We start from the raw sequence: 18,177 nt of genomic DNA, 5'->3' as shown, positions 1-18,177 counted from the left end.
CAATATAAAGAGAGAGTCATAACACTAACACCGGCTCCAAGATCACATAAAGCAGTTTTAACATAGTTTCTTTTAATGGAGCATGGTATAGTAGGTACTCCTAGATCTCCAAGTTTCTTTGGTATTCCACCCTTAAAAGTATAATTAGCAAGCACGGTGGAAATTTCAGCTTATGATATCTTTCTTTTATTTGTAACAATATAATTCATGTACTTAGCATTAGGATTCATTTTGAGCATATCAGTCAATCGCATACGCAAAAATATAGGTCTAATCATTTCAGCAAAGCGCTCAAAATCCTCATCATCCTTTTTATTGGATGGTTTGGGAGGAAAAGGCATGGGTTTCTGAACCCAAGGCTCTCTTTCTTTACCATGTTTCCTAGCAACAAAGTCATTATTATCATAACGTTGATTCTTTGATTGTGGGTTATCAAGATCAACAACAGGTTCAATTTCTACATCATTATCATTACTAGGTTGAGCATCATTATGAACATCATCATTAACATTTTCATTAGGTTCATGTTCATTGCCAGATTGTGTTTCAGCATCAGACATAGAGATATCATTTGGATTAGCAAGTGGTTCAGCAATAGGTTCACTAGAAGTTTGCACAGTTCTATCATTTTTCTTTTGCTTCTTTTTAGAAGAACTAGGTGCATCAATATTATTTCTTTGAGAATCTTGCTCAATTCTCTTAGGGTGGCCTTCAGGATACAAAGGTTCCTGGGTCATTCTACCAGTTCTAGAGGCCACTTTAATAGCATAATCATTTTTCTTACTATTCATCTCATTGAGCAATTCCTTTTGAGCTTTAAGTACTTGTTCTACTTGAGTGGTAACCATAGAAGCATGTTTGCTAACAAGTTTAAGTTCACCTCTAATATTAGCCATATAATCACCCAAGTATTTAATCATATCAGCATCTTGTTTTAATTGTCTACCAAAATAAGCATTGAAGTCTTTTCTTGCTTAAACATAAAATTATCAAACTCATCCAAGCATTGACTAGCAATTTTCATAGGAGGGATTTCAGCTCTATCATATCAATAGAGAGAATTCACATTTACTACCTATGTCGGGTTATCGAGGTCTGGAGGTTCTTCAATAAGTAAAGGATCAAGATCATATGTTTCTTCGGCAGGCGGTAAATTAATACCATGTATTTCTTCAATAGGAGGTAAATTCTTAACATCTTCAGCTTTAATACCTTTTTCTTTCATAGATTTCTTTGCCTCCTGCATATCTTCGGGATTGAGAAATAGAACACCTCTCTTCTTCGGAGTTGGTTTAGGAATAGGATCATTAATTGGAGCAGGAGCTGGCTCAGGAGGTGCCCAATTATTTTCATTTGTCAACATATTATTCAATAAGATTTCAGCTTCATCCGGTGTTCTTTCCCTGAAAAGAGAACCATCACAACTATCCAGGTAATCTCTGGAAGCATCGGTTAGTCCATTATAAAAGATATCAAGTATTTCATTTTTCTTAAGAGGATGATCAGGCAAAGCATTAAGTAACTCGAGAAGCCTCCCCCAAGATTGTGGGAGACTATCTTCTTTAATTTGCACAAAGTTGTACATTTCCTTTAAAGCAGCTTGTTTCTTATGAGCAGGGAAATATTTAGCAGAGAAGTAGTAAATCATATCCTGGGGGCTACGCACACAACCAGGATCAAGAGAATTAAACCATATCCTAGCATCACCCTTTAATGAGAACGGAAATATTTTAAGGATATAAAAGTAGCGAGATCTCTCATCATTAGTGAACAGGGTGGCTATATCATTTAATTTAGTAAGATTTTCCACAACAGTTTCAGATTCATAGCCATGAAAAGGATCAGATTCAACTAAAATAATTATATCAGGATCAATAGAGAATTCATAATCCTTATCAGTAACACAGATAGGTGAAGTAGCAAAAGCAGGGTCAGGTTTCATCCTAGCATTTAGAGATTGCTTATTCCATTTAGCTAATAACCTTTTGAGTTCATATCTATCTTTGCAAGCTAAAATAGCTAAAGAAGCTTCTTGATCAAATAAATAACCCTCAGGAATAACAAGTGATTCTTCATCATCACTTTCATCGTCATAATCAGATTCAATATTTTCAATCTCTCTAGCCCTAGCAAGTCGTTCCTCGAGAAAATCACCAAGTGGCACAGTAGTATCAAGCATAGAAGTAGTTTCATCATAAGTATCATGTATAGCAGAAGTAGCATCATCAATAACATGCGACATATCAGAACAAATAGCAGAAGCAGGTTTAGGTGTCGCAAGCTTACTCATAACAGAAGGTGAATCAAGTGCAGAGCTAGATGGCAGTTCCTTACCTCCCCTCGTAGTTGAGGGATAAATTGTTGTCTTAGCGTCTTTCAAATTCTTCATAGTGTCCAGCAGATATAAATCCCAAGTGACTCAAAGAATAGAGCTATGCTCCCCGGCAACAGCGCCAGAAATTAGTCTTGATAACCCACAAGTATAGGGGATCGCAACAGCTTTCGAGGGTAGAGTATTCAACCCAAATTTATTGATTCAACACAAGGGGAGCCAAAGAATATTCTCAAGTATTAGCAGCTGAGTTGTCAATTCAACCACACCTGGAAACTTAGTATCTGCAGCAAAGTGTTTAGCAGCAAAGTAATATAATAGTGGTGGTAATGGTAACAAAAGAGTAATGAAAGCAAAGTAAAATTCTTGGTATTGTGTAGTGATGGTAACAATAGCAACGGGAAAGTAAATAAGCGTAAACCAGTATATGGAAAGCTCGTAGGCATCGGATCAGTGATGGATAATTATGCTGGATGTGGTTCATCATGTAACAGTCATAACATAGGGTGACACAGAACTAGCTCCAATTCATCAATCTAATGTAGGCATGTATTCCGAATATAGTCATACGTGCTTATGGAAAAGAACTTGCATGGCATCTTTTGTCCTACCCTCCCGTGGTAGAGGGGTCCTAATGGAAACTCAGGGATATTAAGGCCTCCTTTTAATAGAGAACCGGAACAAAGCATTAGCACATAGTGAATAGATGAACTCCTCAAACTACGGTCATCACCGGTAAGTATCCTGATTATTGTCACTTCAGGGTTTACGGATCGTAACACATAATAGGTGACTATAGACTTGCAAGATAGGATCAAGAACTCTCATATATTGATGAAAACATAATAGGTTCAGATCTGAAATCATGGCACTCGGGCCCTAGTGACAAGCATTAAGCATAGCAAAGTCATAGCAACATCAATCTCAGAACATAGTGGATACTAGTGATCAAACCCTAACAAAACTAACTCAATTACATGGTAAAATCTCATCCAACCCATCACCGTCCAGCAAGCCTACGATGGAATTACTCACACACGGTGGTGAGCATCATGAAATTGGTGATGGAGGATGGTTGATGATGACAACGGTGACGAATCCCCCTCTCCGGAGCCCCGAACGAACTCCAGATTAGCCCTCCCGAGAGGTTTTAGGGCTTGGCGGCGGCTCCGTATCGTAAAACGTGATGAAATCTTCTCTTCTATTTTTTCTCCCTGAAAGCAAATATATAGAGTTGGAGTTGGAGTCGGGAGGTCTCCAGGGGGCCCACGAGGTAGGGGGGCGCTCCCTAGGGGGGGCGCGCCCCCACCCTCGTGGACAGGGTGTGGGCCCCCTGGTCTTCATCTTTGGCGAGGATTTTTTATTATTTATTGTAAGATATTCCATGGAGTTTCAGGTCATTCCGAGAACTTTTGTTTTCTGCACATAAAACAACATCATGGTAGTTCTGCTGAAAACAGCGTCAGTCCTGGTTAGTTCCATTCAAATCATACAAGTTAGAGTCCAAAACAAGGGCAAAAGTGTTTGGAAAAGTAGATACGACGGAGATGTATCACCCTGCAACCAAATAGCAAAGAGTATCTTGTGTCCCCAACACACCCAATACAATGTTAGATTGTATAGGTGCACTAGTTTGGCGAAGAGATGGTGATACAAGTGCAATATGGATAGTTGAAAGTGCAACTATCCCTAGGTGGTTTTGGTAATTCCTAACAACATATAGCTCATTGAGATAATGCTATTTCAAGATTAATATCTCAGGAAAGCTCAATGATTGGCATGGCATGGATGAGTAAAGTGGACCCCTCAAAATGCTAAGGACAAAGGATTGGCTCAAGCTCAAAGCTTAAGACTCTACATTTTCCATTTTACTGATCCAAGATCACATTGAGTCTATAGGAAAAGCCAATACTATCAAGGAGGGATGAGCTGTTGCTTAATGAGGTTCTTGCTCAAAATGCTTAGTGATATGCTCCAAAACCCTCAACTACTTTCTCACATCCACATATGACCTAAACCAAAAGTCAAACTCGGCCCCACCGATTCCTTCTATCCGGCGCCACCGAGTTTCAAATGTCATAGCCACTGCCACAAACCCTAGGCAAATCGGTCTCATCGATAGGGATCTCGGTCTCACCGAGATGGGATTGCAAACTCTCTGTTGCCTATTGCAATACTTTCGGTCTCACCGAAACTTGCGAACGGTCCCATCGAAACTGCAATGTAATCTCTCTGGTTCCCTTTTGTAACATTTTGGTCTCACTGAAATGAGTGATCGGTCCCACCGAGTTTACCTGACCAACTCTCTAGTTAGCTTATTACCAAAATCGGTCTCACCGAGTTTGTGTAATCGGTCTCACCGAGATTACGTTATGCCCTAACCCTAATCATATCGGTCCTACCGAGTTGCATGTCGGTCCCACCGAAAACCCTAACGGTCACTAGCTTTACTGGATCGGTCCGACTGAGTTTAATCATTCGGTCCCATCGAGTTTGGAAAGTTATGTGTAACGATTAGATTTTGTGTGGAGGCTATATATACCCCTCAACCTCCTCTTCATTCGTGGAGAGAGCCATCAGAACAAACCTACACTTCCAACCTATATTTTCTAAGAGAGAACAACCTACACTTCTGTTGAGACCAGGATATTCCATTCCTACCATATGAATCTTGATCTCTAGCCTTCCCCAAGTTGCTTTCCACTCAAATCTTCTTTCCACCAAATCCATATCCTGTGAGAGAGAGTTGAGTGTTGGGGAGACTTTCAATTGAAGCACAAGAGCAAGGAGTTCATCATCAACACACCATTTGTTACTTCTTGGAGAGTGGTGTCTCCTAGATTGGCTAGGTGTCACTTCGGAGCCTCCGACAATATTGTGGAGTTGAACTAAGGAGTTTGTAAGGGCAAGGAGATCGCCTACTTCGTGAAGATCTACCGCTAGTGAGGCAAGTCCTTCGTGGGCGATGGCCATGGTGGGATAGACAAGGTTGCTTCTTCGTGGACCCTTCGTGGGTGGTGCCCTCCGTGGACTCGCGCAACTGTTACCCTTCATGGATTGAAGTCTCCATCAACGTGGATGTATGATAGCACCACCTATCGGAACCACGACAAAACATCCATGTCTCCAATTGCGTTTGAATCCTCCAAACCCTTCCCTTTACATTCTTGCAAGTTGCATGCTTTACTTTCCGCTGCTCATATAATCTTTGCATGCTTGCTTGAATTGTGTTAAGATTGCTTGACTTGTTCAAAGTTGCTAAAATCTGCCAAGAACTAAAATTGGGAAAAGGCTAGATTTTTATTTGGTCAAGTAGTCTAATCACCCCCCTCTAGACATACTTTCGATCCTACAAGTGGTATCTGAGCTTTGGTCTCCATTTGCCTTGATTTTCATAGCTTTTGGAAGTCATAGCCTTGGTTTCACAACCTAGGAGAGTATGGTGTCTAGCGAGGGAAATTACCACCATAGAGGTCCTTACTTTGATGGTACTAATTTTGCTAGTTGGAAGCATCAGATGAAAATGCATTTTCTTGGACATAACCCCGCCTTTTGGGCTATTGTGTGTGTTGGCTTGCAAGGTGAATTGTTTGATGGGAGAGAACCAAATCGTGAGGCTACCGCGGAAGAGTTGAAGATGCTGCAATAGAATGCTCAAGCTTGTGATATCCTCTTCAACGGATTGTACCCCAAAGAATTCAACAAAATCAGCCGTCTTGAGAATGCAAAGGAAATTTGGGATACTTTGATTGATATGCACGAAGGTACCGACTCCGTCAAGGAATCCAAGTTGGATGTGCTTTAAAGTCAACTTGACAAGTTCAAAATGAACGATGGTGAAGGTGTCGCTGAAATGTACTCTAGGCTTGCCCTTATCACAAATGAGATTGCCGGCTTAGGAAGTGAAGAGATGACCGACAAATTCATCATCAAGAAGATCCTAAGAGCTTTGGATGGAAAATACGATACCGTATGCACATTGATCCAAATGATGCCAAATTACAAAGATCTCAAGCCAACAGAAGTCATTGGAATAATTGTTGCTCATGAGATGTCACTCAAGGATAAGGAGGAGCTCCATAACAAGTCAAGTGGTGCTTACAAAGCCTCATGTGAAGCTCCCACATCATCAAGTGAGAAACAAACCTTCAATGAAGAATTGAGCCTAATGGTGAAGAACTTCGACAAGTTCTACAAGAATAGAAGCAAAGAGAGAAGTTCCAAGTCAAGGTCCTACAATGACAAAAGATCTTCTAGTTGAGAGAGAAATTGCTACAATTGTGGAAGACTCGGACACTACTCCAATGAGTGTACGGCTCCCCACAAGAGAAGAGAAGATTCTCCCAAAAGAAGAAGTAGAAGAGAAGAGTCACCATCGAGGGAGAGAAGGAGTAGGGATGATCGTTATGAACGAAGACTGTCGGCGTTCTGGGAACGGGGGTCCCCAGACTTGCCTGCCTGCGGCCTGCGGAGTGGCTCAAAGGGGGGCCCATCACGGCTCATCTTCACCAAGACAAACCCAAGACCCTCGCGAGGGGCCAAGCCTCGCGGGGCGGACGACGCGAAGCTTCCTCAGGCACGGCCTCGTCAGGCTGGCTCACGAGGAGGCGGAGAGATCAAGGCGGGGTACCTCACGAGGTGCCTATGACGCAAGCCATGACAACTCAGGGCGCGAGGCGGGTGCCAGCCCGTGCAGCGTCCTCCTTTCCTCTTTGGTGCAAAGGGGACAAGCGCAGCCGCGGAGTACCGAGGCATTAGGTAAAGGTTGCCATTTCGGTGCAACGAGACCAAGACCAGGAGGACTATGAGATGGAGGTCACTGTGGAGCCCAAGATGGCGTCATCACCAGAGCTTTGCGCAGGCGAAGACTACTTCTGTCAGGATAGCTGATACTTGCTGTCCCCCTTCAAATTAGCCCGCCATTGTTGGCTCTCTTCCCGCTCAATATTTGGGGAGAGGACCGGGGCCTCTATAAATAGGACCAGCCACCCACGTAGCTAGAGAGGAGAAAAAGAGGACAAGAAAGAGGGGGGTAAGTAAGTAAGTCGGCCAGTCAGAGCAGAGAGAGAGAGAGAGAGAGAGAGAAAGAGGTGGATGAACTCCTCCCAGCAGTTCATGGCCTCAGCCAAGAACAGACCTTTGCGAGGCTGTTCTTCCATGTATTGTTCATCATCATCAACCCAAGAGGCAATCCACACACCACACACTAGAGTAGGGTATTACACCACAACGGTGGCCCGAACCAGTATAAATCATGTGTCTCTTGTGTTGCTCTTTCCTTAGTTCAGATCCTAGCATGGCGGAGGGGTGCAGGTAGGTAGGAGGCAAAATCTCCGTGCACACCCCAGTGTTTGAACCTCAAGGGTCTGCCGGAACCCGAAATCCAACATTTGGCGCGCCAGGTAGGGGTGCGCCGGAATTCGTCTTCCACCGCTCCGTGCCCCGTCGCGTCGTCATCACCATGCCCGGCGACCAGGAGGGCAACCCAGACCCATGGGCGGCATGGCCCGCCCGCGCAGAGCCGCTTGCCTTAGGCGACCCCGTGCCCCAGGCAGCTCGCGGTCTGCAGGGCGCTGCGGGCTGCGGGCGACGCGGACAGGCTTCGACAGCTCTCACACCGCGGCAGGCGCGGTCGGCAGCAAGGGCCTCCAATCACGCCGCGACCACGACACCGTACACCCGCCGGGAGCAAGCAAACTCGAGGGCCGCGCTCACGGTGGCCCGAGAGCTGCTGCAGTGCAGACTGCTGGAGGGCGGCCGCGACGTGCTACTGGAGCGGGTGGTAGAGCTCCTGGGCTTCGCCGCCTCGGGGGCTCACCCCTTCTGCACCCAGCTCCCATCTCCAACCCAGGGCGGCCCGCGTGCGGGCCCCGCGCGCGCCCGCGGGCTCCAAGGCTACTCCAACACCAACGAGGCTGTCAGCACCGAACCGGCGGCGGCGTAGCCCCCGCTCCTGGTCCGCGAAGAAGAAGGGCTCGACGCGACCCGTGGCCCCAGTGGACAGCCGCGCTGCCACCCCACGGTAGGCGTGTCAGGCAGTACCGCGTGGCGCGCAGAGCACTACGGCGTGGCCTTCGGGGTGGCGGCGCCAGAGGAATACGTGCCCCTCATGATGGATCAAGGACACTCACACGAGGGCGAGCCAGGCTCGCTCCTCAGCCCGAGCCGGGGGGATGAGGCGCCAGAAGCTAAGCCCTTCCAGGAGTCTTGGGACGGTCCCACTGGGCATGCTGGAAGCAGCGACTACCGGGTACCGCTAATTCTTCAGCAGGCATACGCTAACCATGGATCGCAGGAGGTGCAGGTTGCCGCAGCAGGCAACTGCCCCGATCCCACAGCCTCCTACCCCTCGGGAGGAGGACGCAGGGGGCTGCAAGAGAGGGGCAGGGATTCGACATCACCATCGCGGCGTTCGGAGCAAGGTGTTCTCAGGAGGTAGGCCCTCCGCTGGGGAGGTTCCCCAGGGCCTGCCCCCGGTGGAGGACCCGTGGTCGTCGGGGGAACCGCTGGCGACCGCTCTACCCCATCGGCGGCATCCTGGTTTCTGGTCGTCGTTGATGACACTAGAGTGTGGCGCAAGGCGGGGCCCTCATCTGGCGATATGAAGCAAGGCCAGTACCTGTGAAGAAGGCCCAGTGCCTGTGAAGCTCGCCGCCCCGTGACACTCTCACGTAATAATGAGTGGGGCTGTACACGCCCCAGAGCCTCAGGGGTGCCGGCCTCAGGCCCTGGGGCTCCCTCCCACGCCCAGTGCAGCACTTAGCTCCGCTCTGGTGAGAAGACGTCCAAGACTAGACTAGGTGCCGGACGCGGCCTTTTGTTTGCTTTCGTTGCTCTTCCCCTTGGTTGTCGCTTTTCCCCGCTGGATTCAAGTTGGATTCGAATTTGAGATTTGCGTGTGTTCGGGGAGGGGTGCTTAGTCTCGTTTGAGAAATTTCTCGCGTTTTGGTTACCGCTTCGCCTCAGCCGCCTCCCCTTGAGAGCCCCTCGCGAGCCGGGTCAGGCCTAGCTTGCGCGCAGCCCAGACTGCCGCCGCCGCGTCCTCTCAGGAGGGTGTTTTACTGCAGGTCCTATGGATTCAATCAGGGGACACTCAGGATACCACAACCCCCGCGGGCTGCCTCAGGGCCAGCGCGGAACAAAGGTATACTAGCCGACCATCGCGTCGCTTAAGCTAGCCACTTGGCGTGGGCGCATGGGCGATATGGCTTCTACTGATACGATAAACACAAGCTTTACATGAGGGCCCCCCCTGCAAAATGCTCTCACAGTCATCAGGCCAAAACCTGAGTTCTATTCATGCAGGGTAAGGAAGCAGGAATGATGTACAGTTAGTCGGACGAATCCCCCAATGCGTCCTCAGGAGCACTACCTGGGCCGTTGCTGGCGCCGCTGAACTCGCCATCGCTGTCCGCGTCGCCACCAGCGGCGTCAGGGCCTCCCATCACGCCGCCCTCGTCGGCCGCCACGATCACATCATCGTTGTCTGAGGCAAAGGCCCTGATAAGAGCGTCCACATTGTCCTCCACCCAGTGCGCCAGGTCGCCTCGGACAGCCTGGGGGACTGGGGCGATGGCGGCATCAAAATCAAAATGGGGATCCATGTTCTGGAGGTGACTGAAGACGAGGGAAAAGGCGCGCCTGAGCAGGGCGCGGCTCCTCTCCTCCACCAATCTGTTAGCCCTGGTCGACCTCGCCTCCAGCTGCGTCACCACGTCAGTCTGGAGATTGCCCGCGTAGTTGATTGCGTGCGGCTCACCGACGGCCTCCTCACAGATGTTGCCCAAGGCCACGTTGGCTCTCTCCCGGAGAGTGGTGAGCATGGGGCCGTGCTCATGCTCCAAGATCCGCCACTGACATATCTCGTCCGCATTCTGACGCCCGACGGCCTCGGCCTCCTCCACCCGCTGGTGAAGAAGGAGCACCTCAGCCTGGGAGGTGGTTAACTCACCTCGCGCCACCTCAAGGGCGACCCGGGAAGCATCGGCCCGCCGCACCGCCTCCTCCAGCTTGGCCCTCAAAGCGGCAGTCCTACCTTCAGCTTCGGCCCGGATCAACCCCAGCTTCTCTTCGAACTCGTGCTCGAGGTTCAAACGCGCCATCGCCACTCGACGTCCGACCTCCTCCAAGACGCGGGCTTCCTGTCCAGCAACATCATCCTCCGCCTGCGTCACCAAGCGCTCCCTCGTCTCCAGACGCTCGTACTCACGGGTACGTTTGGCGGCTTCCAGCGTCAACGCTTCCTCACGCTTTTGGAGCTCTGCTGAGTAGCCAGAGGCCACCTTCATCGACGCGAGGGCTGCCTCGCGCAGCTCCATCTGCTCCTCCAGCGAGTGGCACCAGGACAGAAGCTCCCGAGCCCGCTCCTCCGCAGCCGTTTGCTGCCGGTCAGCCTCCCGAGCCTCCTCAGCGGCTCGAGACCGGGCCTCCCGAGAGGCCACCCATGATGCCTTGGCCTCTGCTTCATCAAGGTCACGCTCGCGGCGCGCAAGGGCGATGGCGCCCTCCAGCTCACGCCTCTCTGCAGCTAGGCGCAGGCCCTCGGCCTCAAGGCACGCGTCTTCATCAGCAAGCTCCTCACCAAGCAGGCTCACTGCGTCAGTCGCCCTTCGAAGGAATCCTTGGCGGAGAGCACGACGCTCCCGAGCGTGCTCGAGCACGTCTTCCACACCACCATCCGCCCCAAGCAAGCACCGGGTGCCGCGAGTCAGCACTCCCCCTCTGGGCTGGGGGCTGGGGGTTGGCACCCTCGCGACGGCCGGGCATGCCGCGTCAGAAGCCCGGCCTGGGGCCAGCCCGTCCTTAGGAGAAGAGCGCAGGAAGCGCCTCAGCCAATCGCAGTTCACGACCAGGCGAGAGGCCCATGGCAGGCTGGCTATGCCACGAGAAGGCCCGCGAAGGAGGATCGCGAGGTGCGCGGGGCCGCGGTGCACCTCGGGATGGTTCGCCTCTTCGATCGCCCTCACCACAAGGGCTCCGCTGCTCGGAGCGCTCGAGGACGGTGGAGGGGGCAAAGCCAAGGGGGACGGCTCCTCAGCCGTCTCTGCAAGCTCGGCTGGTAGGGGCCTGCGGAGCAAGGGTCAATACAAGTAACAGAAGGATCGGGAGCCGGGTAAGGAAAAGGCTTACTCATTAGTGGCGAAGTACTTCCTACGCTTCAGCAGGCGACAAGGGTAATCGTCGCCCAGGGCCTCCCTTCTCTTCCGGAGAGCCTCGAAGTTCACGCGGAAGCGGCCCAAGAGTTGGGCGCATAGATCAACCTTCGATGAAGACGGAGCGGCAAGGCGATCTGCGGCAGAGGCGCCTGCCCGATGTGCGCTGCCAATCGCCTCCCCAAGAGACGCAGCTGGAGCCTCAGGGGCCCCACAGGCACTAAGGGCAGTTGCTCGCCACCCTCAGCCTCAGCGGCACGGGCCCCGAGAGCTGCTTCCTCATGAGCCTCGCCCGTCGCTGTCACCACGCCGGGAGCCCCCTCGGCCTCTGGCGCCTCGTGCCTCCCTGCTCTGCCACTCGAGGATGAGTCGCCTTGGCCGACTGGTAGGGCAGTCACCACCACTGGGTTCTCGCGAGGCCCCTAAAGGCCAGCGGGGCGCGGCCCCCACTCATCAAAGACAGGCATCTGCTTCACAAAGTCGCCCCTGCTCTAGCAGAGGTACAGCAAGGCCCCTCCCTGCCGGACGCTGCCGGGGTTGGGGTCCCTAGCCAGGGTCAAGAGCACCGTCCTCAGCACCTCAGGAGTCAGGTCCTCTTCCTGGAGCCTCATACGGTCCTCGCGCCCACGGAAGGCCCACATCCAGCGAGAGTGGCGTTGAAGAGGAGCAACGCGGCATAGCAGGAACTACTTCACCACCTTGGGCGCTGTCACGCCAAGCGGCCTCAAGAGCACGAAGCGGCGCCAGACGAAGACGAGCCGGGGGCTCTCAAGCGTCTCCTGGCCCCAGCCCGAATTAGGGACGGCAGGTGAGGTCTATTCCAATAGCAGGGGGCTGGACACCCCTGCGTCCACATACACCCACCGCTCGCGAAACCCGACCACGGGCAGGGGGAGCTTGAAGTCAATCCCAGAGGCCGTCGTCTCAGGTGCGGCAACGAAGCTCACACAAGCCCAGCATTGGGTAGGGTCGACAAGATGCAACGAGAAGAAGTGGCGCAGCAGGGCAACCGAAGGAGGGATGCCCACCATAGTTTCGCAAATAAAGGCGAAGACCGAAAGGAGGGTGATGGATTCAGGACCCAGATGCATCATGTGGATCTGATAGTGGGAAAGCACGGCGTTGAAGAAATCAGAAAAGGGGGGAACCAGAACCGCCCACAGGGCGTCGGCAAGATACGGGACCTCGGTGGATATCCTGTCGATGGAGAAGTGGGACGCGGGCCAGGCCGTCGTCCTCCCGCATTCATTGAAGATGGTGGCCAGAGCCAAGCTGACCTTGCCCAAGCCCTCGGCGGGGGCCGTCGACGGCGGCGGGCAAGGCGGAGACACGGGTTTCTTCCCTCTCCCCTTCTTTGTTGGAGCCATGGAAATGGGAAGGGGGGAGGGAGGCTCGAGATTGAGTTGAAAACAAAAACCAGAGTTCAAGCGGAGGAAGGACAGAGGGCGCTCGAGCGATAAAAGGGGAACGGCTGCGTACGACTATGGGTCTGCCTAGCATGGCACAAGATAAGGAGGGTGTGGGGGAACAGTGCCGCCCACGTCCAACCAACCACCACGCGGCGCCCAAGGCCGCAGGCTGTTAGGGCCCGTGGCGCTTCGCTCTTGCCCTTCCGCCTCCCTGCACGGCCAAGTCCGGGCGCGCCTTGGGCCCGGGGGCTACTGTCGGCATTCTGGGAATGGGGGTCTCCAGACTTGCCTGCCTGTGGCCTGCGGCGTGGCTCAAAGGGGGGACCAGCATGGCCCATCTTCACCAACACAAACCCAAGACCCTCGCGAGGGGCCAAGCCTCGTGGGGCGGACGACGCGAAGCTTCCTCAGGCACGGCCTCGTCAGGCTGGCTCATGAGGAGGCAGAGAGATCAAGGCGGGGTACCTCACGAGGTGCCCATGACGCTAGCCATGACAACTCAGGGCGCCAGGCGGGTGCCAGCCCGTGCAGCGTCCTCCTTTCCTCTTTGGTGCAAAGGGGACAAGCGCAACCGCGGAGTACCGAGGCATCAGGCAAAGGTTGCCATTTCGGTGCAATGAGACCAAGACTAGGAGGACTACGAGACGGAGGTCACCATGGAGCCCAAGACGGCGTCATCACCAGAGCTTTGCGTAGGCGAAGACTACTTTTGTTAGGATAGCTGATACTTGATGTCCCCCTTCAAATTAGCCCGCCATTGTTGGCTCCCTTCCCGCTCAATATTTGGGGAGAGGACCAGGGCCTCTATAAATAGGACCAGCCACCCACATATCTAGAGAGGAGAAAAAGAGGACAAGAAAGAGGGGGGTAAGTAAGTAAGTCGGTCAGTCGGGGCAGAGAGAGAGAGAGAGAGAGAGAGAGAGAGAGAGAGAGAGAGAGAGAGAAAGAGGTGGCTGAACTCCTCCCAGCAGTTCATCGCCTCAGCCAAGAACAGACCTTCGCGAGGCTGTTCTTCCCTGTATTATTCATCATCATCAGCCCAAGAGGCAATCCACACACCACACACTAGAGTAGGGTATTATACCACAATGGTGGCCCGAACCAGTATAAATCCTGTGTCTCTTGTGTTGTTCTTTCCTTAATTTAGATCCTAGCATGGCGGAGGGGTGCAGGTAGGTAGGAGGCGAAATCTCCGCGCGCACCCCAGTGTTCGAACCTCAAGGGTCTGCCGGAACCCGAAATCCAACAAAGACCCTCCCGGAGAAGCAAGGATTCGGAAAGGAAGGACAAGTCATCAAGGAGCTACACAAAACGAAGACATCAAGCTCATGTTGGTGAATGGGTATTCGGCTCCGACTCCAACAATGACTCCGAGAGAAGCTATCACTCTGACTTCGAATATACTCAAGATGAAGGTGTTGCCGGTCTAGCACTTGTGTCAACCAACTCCTACGACATATTTGATTCACCAAATGAAGGAATTGGAAGATGCTTCATGGCTAAAGGCCCAAAGGTATCACACCCCGAGTATGTTGATTTCAATAGTGATGAAGATGACTTGTTAGGTGATGATGATTTACTTTTTGACAACTCTAGTGATGAATACTATGATGAAACGTCAATTAATCATGCTAATCAAGATGAAACGAATGACAATGATAAGGAGAAGATTGAGTCTCTAACTAAAGAACTAAAAACTCTTAAGTTATCTCATGAAACTATCTTAGGAGATCATCGAGAACTTTTAAGGACTCATGAGAAATTACGTTTTGAGAAGCTCAATCTTGAGCAAGAGCATGAGTTCTTAAAGGAAATCAATGATGATCTTCGCAAGAAAAGTTCTTCTTACATTGCCAAGCATTTACTCTTATCCACTTACATGCCTCAAGTCAAGTCTAGTAACAAGAACAAGAAGGATTCTTCTTCTAGTAGTAACAATAATCATGCTAAATCCAATATTGTTGCTTCTAGTAGTTCTCTTGATTCCACTAATGATTCTCTTAGCCAAGTTACACTTGAGAAAGAAAATAGCTTATTGAAGGGAATCATAGAGAAAGGTGTTTACAAGAGCCTTGCCGGGAGTAAGCAATTTGAGGAAATTGTACGCAAGCAAGGAAGGCACCGGAAGAATCAAGGTATTGGTTTTGAACGAAAGTTCAATGCCAATGGAGTTGAGTGGGAAGAAGATCAATACCCCAAGACGAAGTTTGTTCCTCAACAAGAGAAGTATGATCCTACTTCTTTCAAGGGGACACAAGCTCAAGATGATCTTCCACCACAAGACCACAAGGAAAAAGGCAAGGACAAGCTTCAAGAGGAAATTGATGTATTTGAAGAAGCTCCTAAGGCCTTGATCAAGTGTGTTCCCAAGACTACATCAAGTTCCACTTCATCAAGTACAACTACAACTCTGAGGATTCCCATCAAGATGGTGTGGATCCCGAAGAAGAAGAACTAGAGAGTTCTTGAGGGTGACTCCACAAACATACTTCACTCTTATCATTTTGGCAAGAACAATTGCAATCAACTTCCACATCTTGCACTAGTTCAAGGAGTCACAAACCCTCTTGTTGGTAAGACAAGGGACAAGGTAACCTAATGCTCTCATAGACATCATCTTGTGTGTGCATCACTCTATGTCTATGGATATCCTTGTTTGTTCCTTGTGGGACTAACCCGTGTAGGTATTGAAAGTGCAACTCACTCCAAAGGATAGCTCCGAATGTTCTACATCAACTTAGAGCATCCACATATTCAACACCTACATGAAGTCGAGAAAACCCAAGGTTAGTTCATCCCTCTTAGGGGGATATCACATCTAGGGTGAGCTTTACTCTAACAATTGAGTTAAAGCAACTCTAATGGTGTGAACACAACAACGCTTTATGTAAAAGTGGTAACCCTACTTGTGCTTAAACGATGAGTATGACCTATGATCAAATGTTCTCATTTGACTCCTAAGTCAATATACTCATATATAGATGACCTAGTCATTGCCAATTGCTTGATAGATGCTAGAATTGTTTGCGCATGCTTTGCCACATATTTCATTTGTCATTTTATTGTGTGAGCATGTTGGTTGCATAATTTACTCATTCGAGGACATGTACTCGTTGTTTTGATTGATTGGTTTCCTTTTCTTTTGGCCAAGTGGATGGACAAGAATGCCTAAGAACCTTCTCTAGCTATCTATGATTTTCTCGTCTCAAACTCTATTCATGCTGCATCACAAAGTTTGATCAAGTCAGATTCGAACCACTCTGTGTGAGGAGCACTCGGAGTCCCCGATTCATCATAGACTTAAACTTCCAAAACTTCTTTGTGTGTTTCGGTCTGAACGGTTCATCCATTTCGGTCATACTGAGATCACTAAGTCGATCTAGGTTTTCAATCTTGGTGCAACCGATTTGAACTTTTCGGTCACACCGAGTTTCAATAACTGCTTGCAGTTATGAATCTCGGTGCCACCGAGTTATTCCACTCGGTCACACCGACAGGGTCAGGCTATATATATCCACGGGTCAAATTTTGGAAAACTTTCCGAACCTCCTCGCCCGCGCTTAGCCTGTTTTTCCTCCCTGGGTCTCCGGATCATCCTCGTCGTCGCCAGCCGCCTCCTGTCGCTGGTCTCCGCCGCCGTCAACGGGATCGTCTCCGCCGTTGCTGTCGTAGCAAGTTCATCGCGAACTAGGGTATGGACTTGAACTTTGTGCTGTTCTAACTCCGATTCCCTAGCACATTGCTTTGCCATGTATCTTGCCACGATTGAGATCGTTCTATCCACCGAAAACACTCCGTAGTTTAGTCGTGAATTGAAAATTTAGGGTTAGGTTTCCGCCGAAACCATCTCGGACCGACCGAGTTGATGAAATCGGTTCCACCGATTTGGCTCAGGCCATTACACATGTGATTCTCAGTCTGACCGAGAATTGCAAATCGGTGTGACCGAGTTCAGCACTTTGTGAAACCCTAGCAGTCTCGGTGCCACCAAACTGTGACTCGGTCTGACCGAGTTCACTAGTTTAGGTTCCAAAAGCTGTTTCGGTATCACCGAGTTTGCAAATCGGTAGATCCGAAATGCTTTCTGTGGAAAACTAAAACTAAGTTTTTAATTCATTCTTTTGCAAAAACCTCTATACTTTGTGATGCTCATCCACTCTACCTCATCTATAATCTATTCATAGGGTCTGCTGTCAGTGTTTGCATCATGTCAGATTGGAGTGGCAGTCAGAACAAGTCAGAGGAGCAGGCTCACTTGAGTGAGGGCACTAGTCCCTCTAGCAGCTCAGATGATGGTAGCAGGAGCACACACAACAATCTGCCAAAGGCTGCAACAAGGGCCAGCAAGAAAAGAACCTCAGAGTCAGAGGATGAGGACTATGCGGCTGAGGAAGAAGAAACCACCTCAAAGAGGAAAGTCCTGAAAAAGGAATATGGCATAGCTGCTGCCACCAAGCCAGGGATGAAGCAAAAGGTTCCTGCCAAGAGAGCTCCAATGTCTAAAGCCAGAGCATCCACTCAAGAGACTTTGGGATCTGCACCCAAAGAGCAGGTTGTGCCAGAAAAGAAAAGGAAAGAGAGGGTCAAGAAGACCACTGCCAAAGTGCTTGGGAGATCTTCAATCATGAAAGACTCTGAAGAAGAGGAAGAGGATGCTGCACCAGCACCTAAGGCTCAGAAGCTTATGGGAGATGCCATAAGATCAGGGGCTGCTCCATCTAAGCCCAAAGGAACTCCTAAGCCAGCTACTCCAAAACCCAAAACTGCACCCAAGAGGAGCACCAGGAACATACCAGCAGCAGAGAAGAACAAGGCCCCAATGCCTGAAGCTGAAATGGAAGAAGAAGATGATTCTATTGTCTTGAGGAAATTGAAGCCAAAAATTCCAGATCACAATGATGCTCATCCAGTTGCAAAGAACATGAAAGTCAGGAAGGACTTTGGTCTAAGGCTAAGGAGAGAGTCTGATCCATATGCCATCAGGAGAAGGACTGCTGTGGACTACAGGTTCCATACAAAGGAACAACAGGACTTCTATGAGACCATCTTGCTTGACAAGAAGCCCATAGTGTGTGACATGAGATAGGTCGATTGGTCATTCATTGAGGAAAATGAGGATCACTTCCCTGGTGTATATGACAGCTTCAAGGCTTGTGGAGTTGATGAGTTTGTGGCTTAGAAGCTCACAAAATGGAATGATGAGCTCATCATGCAGTTCTACTCCACATCTCACTTCTACCCAGATGGAAGGATTGTCTGGATGTCTGAAGGTACTAGGTACCGG

This window comes from Triticum aestivum, chromosome 1A, assembly GCF_018294505.1.
Source record: "Triticum aestivum cultivar Chinese Spring chromosome 1A, IWGSC CS RefSeq v2.1, whole genome shotgun sequence".
Classification (NCBI taxonomy): domain Eukaryota; kingdom Viridiplantae; phylum Streptophyta; class Magnoliopsida; order Poales; family Poaceae; genus Triticum; species Triticum aestivum.
The sequence above is the reverse complement of the archived record's forward strand: the minus strand, read 5'-3'. Positions refer to the sequence as shown.